Source organism: Herpailurus yagouaroundi, unplaced genomic scaffold, assembly GCF_014898765.1.
Source record: "Herpailurus yagouaroundi ecotype Mexico unplaced genomic scaffold, PumYag 166, whole genome shotgun sequence".
Classification (NCBI taxonomy): Eukaryota; Metazoa; Chordata; class Mammalia; order Carnivora; family Felidae; genus Herpailurus; species Herpailurus yagouaroundi.
Window position 1 is genome coordinate 3,703,671 of NW_024412407.1, and position 10,719 is coordinate 3,714,389.

Genomic DNA, 10,719 nt, shown 5'->3' on the forward strand with positions numbered 1-10,719 from the left:
CGAGATCATGACCTGAGCGGAAGTTGGACGCTTAAATGACTGTGCCATCCAGGTGCCCCTAATACCAGTAGTTCTTAAACTCTGGGGGAAGAGAACAGGTCTTGAACCCACTGGGGACATGATTAAAATCTATGGGACTCTCTTTTCAGATAACTACACAAAGCCTCAAATTTTGCATATAATTGTAAGGGTGTGTTCACAGCCTTCCCAGGGAAGCACCAAGCACCTATATTATCTTTAAATATTGGCTGAAAAACATTGAAATTCTTTTATTCAGAAACAAAAAGGCAAAAACACAAGAAACTCAAAATGTCTGAGCAAATTGCTCAGTCACATAACTGCAACCAATTTTTTCATCAAAAGCACCTTAATTTCCCCATCATTTTACCATATCCCTTGCTGTGTTCAAACCATCAGAAGAGCCACCAGAACAGATTCCAGACTTCACTGGCTATTAAGTAGCTCCCAATTTCCAGCTGTGTCTTATACCTGATTCTGTTCTCCCCCACCCTTTCTTCTTAATTACACATCTAAACCCAAGGAAAGGTTAGAGGAAAAGACATCAGGATCCGAGGAAAGACTTAATTAGGGCTTGTTTGTGCTGTGGTCTGGGAGTATTTCCTGGGGGGCTGGGGGGAGAGAGGATTCTTTGTCTAGCTAAAAAGGTCATGCAGGTGCATGGTTTTGCCTTCAGCCCTTTGCCAAGTCACAGCATATCGGAAGAGACTACCGCATACAATTTCTTTGTTCACAGCCTGCTGCCAGCCTGAAACACTACACATCATAAGGGAAGAACAATGAAACGCCACGAAAGTGGACTCCTGACTGGGAAAATCCCTCCCCCGCCATTCGTCATCATCAACGTGGTCCACAGAAATTCCCCAGACTGTACTCATTCACACCTTGCTCCAGACCAAGTAGAGGGAACCCCCATAAGATGGCAAAAACCAACACTCTGCCTCATGTGGAATCACGAGTAAGATATTTGCACAGAGGCAGAGGTAGGAGGGAGCAGACCACAAGAGAAAAGCAGGCCTTTGAGGAAAGAAGCCTTGAGATTTCCAGATCCAGGTGGGCAATCATTCAGGAATTTAGGAGAAGTGGGTGTTAACCAAGATCCATTTGCCAAGTCCTTGATATCAGATCCAAACACATCTGTATTAATGAAATACACCTGTTTTATCCGTTTCTAGTCAAACGCAGATGCTTAGAAATCAGGCAGTTTCATTCCACATCTTATCTGCTTGGGGTAAGACCTCTCGAGCTTGTTATTATGCTAAGCAGGCAAGTTCTTCCCTTCCCTTTTAGCCAGTATGCCTAGGATATCCTTAAGGTGGCAGCACACTCAACAGCTCACATTCCTAGAATTCTATATACTCTTAACTTTTTTGTATCCCCTTCTCTGGATCTGTCTGACACTGTCTTCACCCATTCATCTGTCTATGGATACTCACGTTGTTTCCATGTCTTGGCTATCGTGAATAATGCTACAATAAACGTGGGGATGCAGGTATTTCTTAAACATAGTGATTTCATTTCCACTGGGTATATATCCAGAAATGGGATTGCTGGATTATATGGTAGTTCTATTTATTTATTTATTTATTTATTTATTTATTTATTTGGATCTGTAAATGCACACAGAACATTTGACAGATTCTAAAGCTGAAGTGTGGCTGGAATAGGGACATAACTCTTACCTACTTATCTCTAGAATCGCATTATCTGACATAGATATAAATCCAAGCCAATCTACTCTTGCTCCTAGGGAAACATCCCTTGAGGCCTTTTATTTTGCAGTTAATAAAAAAGAGACCCATTCAGACATTTGGGCTGGGGCAAAAGGGAACAGACACAGAATTTGAACGTATTTCCCTGATATGTCTTTTTCTACCCCTAATCTTGTGCCACATTGAAAAGGCCAGCTTCCTCTTTAAAGAAGGCAGAGGTTCTCTGGTCTTTTCTCATAAAATATAAGAAAGAATGTTTGCTAGATTTACCAAGGACACCCAGAGCTATGAGATGGCCAGCCAATGAAGAGCTGAGAAAAAAACAAATCCAGCCTTAAAACAGATATAGAAACAATCAACTTTGTTTGGCATAAGCAAAATGAACTAATGCCAGCACAATTTAATTCTAACCTATTAGTTTGGGTCTCTCCAGAACTTCTGGTCCCTGTCCCCTAAGAATTGTTGGAAGGGACTTACAAAACATATGTATGTAAATTTTATACAAATTACTTTTATTTTTTTTTTAATTTTTTTTTAATATATTTTTTTCAACGTTTATTTATTTTTGGGACAGAGAGAGACAGAGCATGAACGGGGGAGGGGCAGAGAGAGAGGGAGACACAGAATCGGAAACAGGCTCCAGGCTCTGAGCCATCAGCCCAGAGCCCGACGCGGGGCTCGAACTCACGGACCGCGAGATCGTGACCTGGCTGAAGTCGGAAGCTTAACCGACTGCGCCACCCAGGCGCCCCCAAATTACTTTTAAATGATAAACCAATATAGGGGTGCCTGGGTGGCTCAGTCAAGCGTCTAATGCTTGATTTCGGCTCAGGTCATGATCTCACGGTTCATGAGTTCAAGCCACATATCGGGCTCCCCGCTGACAGTGGAGAGCCTGCTTGGGATTCTCTCTCTTCTCTCTCATTCTCCTCTCTCTGCCTCTGTCTCTCAGTAAATAAATAAACTTTTAAAAATGAATGATAGATCAATATAGATATAGAAACAGATATGACTAGAGAGAGAGAGAGAGAGAGGAATAAAGTAAATATGGCAAGATGTTAACAATTCTGGAATCCAGAGGAGGCTTTACCGATGTCCATTGTCCTTGTTTTTCATCTCCCCACTATGTTTGAAATTTTCATAATTAAAAGTTGTAATGTATATAATTGTTGGATCTAATTATATATTGTACACCTGAAACTAATGTAATATTTTATATCCACTATACTGCAATTTTTTTAAATATTAAAATCACACCGTTAGCTCTTAAAACAAAACACAATTTTCTCCTGGGAAAAAAAAATGTCGGGAAATAGCCAAAAAAGGCAGGGGATGAAAGTGAAATAAAGACATTTTCAAAAACACAAATAATCAAACAAAAAAAGGCTTCCATCAAACAGCCAAATCCCTAGGCCAGTGGGCACTACTTCAGGACATCGCTGCCCTGAATTGGCCAAAGGACAAAAGTACAAATTGCCACCGAAATAGAAGAGTCTCGCCCAAAGCAAGATGACTCAGTACGTTTTAAAGATAAAGGATGGGCAAAAGTATGCCACATAGGGGCACCTGGGTGGCTCAGTCAGTTAAGAGTCCGATTCTTGATTTTGGCTCAGGTCGTGATCTCACAGTTTGTGGGTTCAAGCCCTGCATTGGGCTCTGTGCTGACAGTGAGGAGCCTGTTTGGGGTTCTGTCTCTCTCTCTCGCTCTCTGCCCCTCCCTCCCGCCTCTCAAAATAAATAAATAAACATTTTTTTAAAAGCATTAAAAAATATACCACATAGACAAAATAAAGAAAGATGTGGGGGAAGGTGGGGGGAAGGAATAATGGAAGGAATGAAAAGCAGGAAAACAAGATCCTACCTCGCTAATACTGGTTTAAGGTAAAAATTATAGGCACTTTATAACAATAAAGATTTACTTTACCAGGAGGATTTAACAAATACCTGTGCAACCAAATAACATAGCAACAAAGTTTACTGAAAAAACAAGAAGGAATCAACACACATATTATTAGTGTAAGAGTTTATTTTACCCCTCTTAGCCTGTGACAGAACAATACAAAAAAATAAGGACGTACATTTGAGTAACAAAATTGATATGATTGATCTAATTGATATATATTGAACTCTATACTTTGAAAACAAAAAATACATCTTTTGAAGGGCTTATGGAAAATTCACCAGAATCGACTATTAGACCAAAAGAAAACTGAATAAATTCTATAGCTTAATAGACATTCTATTATGATAATGTAATTAAACTTGAAATAGGTAACACAAAGTTTTTTAAACTCTACTAAATGGAATTTTAAAAAGTCTTAAGTAATTAATTCATAAGAAGAGAAATTAAAACTGAAATTGCAGAAGACTGGAGACAAAAATATTTTATTGATTTAAATAGTAAAACACATAAATGTGAAAATGAAAATAAATGAATTAAACATCCCACTCACAAGGTTAAAAAAGGAGCCACAGAAAAACTAAAGACTTCCTAAAGATAAAACTAGAAACTTAAATGAGAAAACAGAAAAACAATAGAGCTTATAAATGTATTTGGGAACTTTTCAAACTATATCACAAAGCTATAGTGATCAAAACAGTATGGTACTGGCATAAAATCAGACACATAGACCAATGGAACGGAACCAAGAACCCAGAAGTAAACTCATGCATATTCAGTCAACTAACGTTTGACAAGAGAGCCAAGAATACTCAGTGGGGAAAATAGTCTCTTCAACAAATGCAGTTGGGAAAGTTGGATATTCATATGCAAAAGAATGAAAGTCTTCATTCACGAAACTTAACTCCAAATGCATTAAAGACTTCAATGTAAGACCTAAAACCGTAAAACTCCTAGAAGAAAACATAGAGAAAAGGTCCTTGACATTGGTCTTGGCAATGATTATTTTGGATATGACACCAAAAGCACAAGCAACAAAAGTAAGAATGAATAGGTAGGACTACATTAAACTTAAAAGCTTCTGCCCATCAAAGCAAATTATCAACAAAAGGAAAAGGCAGTCAATGGGAGAAAAATCTCAAAAAATTAAAAGTAGAGTCTACGGGAATGGGAAAAAATATTTGCACACCATATATCTGGTAAAGGGGTTAATATCCAAAAGGTATAAGGAATCCATGCAACTCAATGGCAAAAAAAAAAAAATCCAATTAAAAATGGGCAAAGGATATAAACAGACATTTTTTCCAAAGAAGACATGCATATGGTCGACAGGAATATGACAAGATGCTCAACATCACTAATCAACAGGGAAATGCAAAACAAAACCACGATGAGCTATCACTTCACACCTGTTAGAATGGCTATTACCAAAAAGACAAGTAACAAGTGTTGGTGAAGATGTGGAGAAAAGGGGACTCTTGTGTACCATTTGTGGGAATATATATTGGTGCAGCCACTGTGGAAAAGAGTCATAATATTTCCTCAAAAGAAAAAAACTAGAAATAGAACTACCATATGATCCAGCAATCCCATTTCTGGATATATACCCAATGGAAATGAAATCACTATGTTTAAGAAATACCTGCGTCCCCATGTTTATTGCAGCATTATTCACGATAGCCAAGACATGGAAACAACCTGAGTATCCATAGACAGATGAATGGGTAAAGACAATGTCGTGTACACACACACACACACACACACACACACACAGGAATATTAGTTAGCTTATATAACCATTAAAAAGAGAGAAGGAAATTCTGCCATTTGTAACAATATGAATGGACCTTGAGGGCATTACACTGAGTGAAATAAGTCAGACAGAGAAAGACAACTACTGTAGAGTATCGCTTATGTGTGGAATCTAAAAATGCCAAATTCATAGAGAGTACCATGGTGGTTGCCAAGGGCTGGAGGGTAAGGAAAATGGGGAAGTGTCAGCCAAAGTGCACAAACTTCCAGTCATAAGATACATAAGTTCTGGGGATCTAAGGTACAGCATGGTGACTGTATTATATACCTCAAAGTTATGTGAAGTAATGGATGTATTACTAACCTTATTGTGGTAATCAGTTTGTAAATATATACATGTATCAAATCATCACGTTGTACACCTGAAACTTGCACAAAGTTTTATGTCAATTATATCTCAATAAATCTGGGAAAATATATACTCAAGACTAATTCTTTTCCTTTGAGTAATCTCTACACCCAACGTGGGGCTCGAACTCATAACCCCCAGCTCAAGAATCACATGCTCTTCTGACTGAGCCAGCCAGGTGCCCCTCAAAACTAATTCTTTAGGGGGGAAAAAACCATCAGCTAACCAAATCATAGCATGGGGGAAGGGTAGGTAAAGGGGAAAACATAAATGCAAAAAATAGTAAACAAGAATATGTAAATGAGACTATTTCTTTGATGCGAAGAAATTTTGCTCAACTCTGTGTAAGTAAAAATATCAATTAAATGGCAAATGCTCTATAAAAAGGAAGACTGTTAGAAGAAAAAGAAAATCCAGTGGATGGCAGTGGGGAGAGGGAGAGACAAGAAAGTTTCAAATACTCTCCACTGAAAAGATGAATGAGGGGCACCTGGGTGGCTCAGTCGGTTAAGTGTCCCACATTTGGCTCAGGTCATGATCTCATGGTTCGTGAGTTTGAGTCTCAAGTCGTGCCCTGTGAAAACAGTTCAGAGCTGGAGCCTGCTTCAGATTCTGTGTATCCCTCTCTCTCTGTCCCTCCCTGCTCACACTCTGTCTCTCTCTCTCAAAAATAAACATTAAAAAAAAGGGGGGGGTGCACCTGGGTGGCTCAGTCAGTTGAGCATCTGACTTTGGCTCAAGTTATGATCTCACAGCTCATGGGTTCAAGCCCTGCATCGGCTTCGTGCTGACAGCTCAGAGCCTGGAGCCTGCCTCAGATTCTGTCTCTCTGGGCCCCTCCCCCCACTCATGCAACACTCTCTCTCTCTCAAAAATAAACATTAAAAAAAAAAAGATGAATGAACTCAAGCCCAGATGCATTCATGTGTGACTCTAACCAAAACAACAAAGCCACATTATTCTTAGCAGGAAAACACTACAAGTATTCCCAGGAAAGTCAGAAACTAGTTAAGGATGATCACAGTCACCTTCATTACTTAATGGGTAGGAGGGATTAGCCAATGGACATTAATAACAGAAAAACATAAAACATATAAAAAATCATAAAGGAATACACTAGGTAATCATAAACCTGGAAAACCTACGAGAATCAACTGAAAACTGCCACAGACAAAAAGGCAATTCAGAAAAGTGGCTGGGCACAAGATTATTGTACAAAACTCAATAGCTTTCCTATTAACACAAAGCACAACTGATTAGAACAAGAGAAGATTCTTGTTACAGTAATAAGCAAAGAGATCAAAGGTCTTAGCAAACAAGTAATATGCAAGAACTATAGGGAAAAAATCAAGTTCTGCCGAGTGGCACAAAAGCCTTGACTAAACCGAAAGGCACACCCTGTTTGGTAGGAAAAACTTTTATTTTATTAAAGATGTTAATTCTCCTTTTACTCATCTATAAATTTTAGAACACAATAAACTTATCAGCTGGGTTGATATGTGCTCCCTAGCACACAGCACTGTACCCCATACTAATACTCTCTATTTCTTTTAAGGGCAAAAACATCCAAGGAAACTCAGAAAAAAAAAAAAAAACACCCAAGTATCTAGTGAGATCCCTTCCTCACTCCTTACCAGTTCTGGAAGGAATATGCTCCAGAATGAGCTTTACACTGGGAGCCTCTTTCCTCGAAGAACACCTGAGAAAGGGCCCCGCGATGGGTCCCTTGACGGGAATTCAACTCTACCCTCTCCCTCCAGACCCACAGCACCGAGGTCTGGCTCTGCCAGCCCCAGCTCCCTGCGGCCCACACCTTCCTGTGGCCACAATGCTGGACAGCCTTGGATCTTGTAACAGCCTTGGAACACCATGTTCCTGAGCTGCCACCTCTGAGCGACACTTCAGAGCTCGGGGAACTCCAGTCCTTACCATCGGAAAGCTCTGCCTTGTGTCTGAGAGACGCTGTCAGGGGTTTAATTGTGCCCTGCGCACCCTCCCCCAAATGTGTTGAAGTCCTAACTCCCAGTACCTTCAGAATGGGATTTTAGTTGGAAATAGAGTCACTGCAGGTGTGATTATTTAAGATGAGGTCGCATCGCAGTAGAGTGGGCCCCTGATCCGATATGACTGGTGTCCTTATAAAAAGACAGCCATATGAAGACACAGAGAGACAGTCATGTGAACACTGAGGATTAGAGGGTTGTGTCTACAGTCCTAGGAACCACAAAGAAGGAAGCGTTCTCCTACAAGCTTTATTTTTTATTTTATTTTATTTTAGAGAGTGAGGGCACATGTGAGCAGGGGAGAGGAGCTGAGGGAGGGAGAGAGAGAGAGAGAGAGAGAGAGAGAGAGAGAGAGAGAGAGAGGCTACACGCTCAACACAGAGCCCAACTCAGGGCTTGATCCCAGGACCCTGGATTCATGACCTGAGCCAAAGTCAAGAGGCGGACACAGCCTACTGAGCCACGCAGGCACCAACCCCCCACCAACTACAGATTTTAGAAGGAGCGTGGCCCTGCAGATTTCCCCAGGACTCTGTGACAATACATTTCTGTTTGGAGCCACCTCGTTTGTGGTACTTTGTCTCATAGCAGCCCTGGAAATTAACACACGTCTATGATCAGAAGCTGTGCACTCTCCCCCACCGGGGCAGGAAACGGAGCTCCTGGTGGAAAAACAGAGGGTTTTAAACAGGGAATGCTGACCAGTTCAGCTAAGAGTGTGCTTTCCTAAGCAAGGAGCCCAAGCTTGAGAGGCACACCCTCAGGGCATGACATCACCCCAGTACCTTTGTCCTTTCAAATGCCTCCAGTTCACCCAGCTTCCACCTAAGGACTGACGGGTGGAAGTCAGTCCCTGGCTGACTACCAGCCCTGTGCTGCAGCAAGGCTGCTGGGCCAGCACCACACTGGCCCTGTGGTTACTCAACATTGGTAACCCAAGGGTCTTGGGGAGAGAGTGGGCCTCAGAGGACCCCAGACTGTCCTTCGGGATCTGACATCATTGCATATGGTGCCTGGAGCGCTAAATTCTGTGGACTCGCCGGGGCATGTTTTTTGTAGCCCAAATTGGAAGGGCCACCCGGGTGACACGTACGCCCCTCACTCTACCTGCGTCTCTCCCACTCACCCACCTGGCAAACTTTTACTCATTCTTCACAAACCAGGTCATGGCCCCTCTTTCTCCAACAGGCGAAGTTAATGGCTCCCTCCTTTGTGCCACCCCCGGGTCCCCTACATCCGTTCTTCTGTTACAGCTCTTCCCACATTCTGAAGACATTGTCAAATACATTAATCTTTCCAACTGTGGACAGAATGGTAGAACATTCTCGCCTGTTCCAGGACAAAATCTCTCTCCTGAGATCATTTTGTTTGTAGCTGGTGATCTCCCTCATCAAAGAGTTCCCTGAGAGAAATGTCCTTTGCCTTCCTCTGGTGCTACCCCCCACTTGCACTGAAGTTACCCTCAGGAAATGCAACCACAGCTGCTGTCTGCAACACTTCCTACTTCCAAGAAGGCACCCTGAGAACCCCGTTACTTCTCTCCGGTGCTTTCTAGCCCTTGTCTCCAGGGAACCAGGCAGTCCAATTTGTTTAATGCCATGTGATCTGCTGCATCCACAGCACATATTATGGTCTTAATTTAATTTATTATAGACATTGTGACATGAGTCTGTATTTCTGAAAAACAGGTCACCTCTTACATTACTTATTTGGCCATCAGCCTTCTCCTAGTTGACAAGGGTGGAAATCTGTATGTCTGTTTTCTAGTAATGGATAATATTTTCTGCTGGTATAAGAATCAAAAACCTTGGTAATGTTCATAACCTTTGACCCAACAAGTTCCACTTCTAGAAGTTTACCCCAGGACAATGACCAGACCCATGCACCCAGGGGGTTTACAGCAGCACTATTTACATGCAACAGAGGAGATTCTAGAGGGGAATTTGGGTATAACCTTTCCAAAGCAAACATGAGGGACATATTTGGCCATAGAACATCAACAGGCTTGAGCCCAAGGTTGTAATGAAGTAGAGAAATGGTGATGTCCCTAGGTTGGCCAGCACTAACAGGGACTGAGGTGCAGCATGCCCTGAGAGGCTTGGAGATAGGCCAGACACCTGACCAGGCTCTTGCCTCTCTAGTCTTGGGGTCATCTCACCCCCCAAGGGAAAGTCAACCAGTTCTCCTGGCTTCCCATGTATCTCCAAGTTCTACCAGGGAGATTGGCTGGTTCAAGGGCATCTCATAGGATAAAGCCTAGGAGGATGGATGGTCCATCCGTCCCAATCCAATATGTCCTCACCTTCTCCACTATTAGTCACCACTCAGCTCCCTACCTCTGCTCCCTAGAGATCCAAAAGCATCATTTTCTAAGTTTTTCTTGGGAGTTTCTCTTTGCTTCCTCCCTGCCAGGCCTGGTTTTAAGTGAACATAGCTCCCCGCCCTAGCAATACATTAATTCAGTGCACACACTATTTATTGGTCAGATTCTTTATTTGGGTTGCAAGTAACAAAAACACACTCAAAAAAATTTCAACCAAAACAAGGAAAAAAGAAGAAAAGGAAAGGAGGAAAGAAGAAAAAGGAAAGAAAAGAAAGTTGAAGGGGGGCCTGGATGGCTCAGTCGGTTGAGCATCCAACCCTCAATTTCAGCTCAGGTCATGATTCCAGGGTCATGGGATCGAGCCTGCATTGGGCTCTGAGCTGAGCATGGACCCTGCTTAGGATTCTTCTCTCTCCCTCTGCCCCTCTGTGAGTGCTTTCTCTCTCTAAAAAGAAAGAAAAGAAGGAAGGGAGGGAGGGAGGAAGGGAGAGTGGGAGAGTGGGAGGGAGGGATGGAGAAAGGAAGGAAGGAAGGGAGGGAGGGAAGGAGAAAAAGGAAAGAAAGAAAGAAAGAAAGAAAGAAAGAAAGAAAGAAAGAAAGAA

The 10,719-nt window shown here is 41.9% G+C and overlaps 1 pseudogene; it reads left to right on the forward strand.

Moving 5' to 3' along the window:
- Nucleotides 1–5,583: 5,583 nt before the first annotated feature.
- Nucleotides 5,584–10,719, forward strand: part of LOC121039005 (actin-related protein 2/3 complex subunit 3-like) — a 13,710-nt pseudogene continuing 8,574 nt past the window's right edge.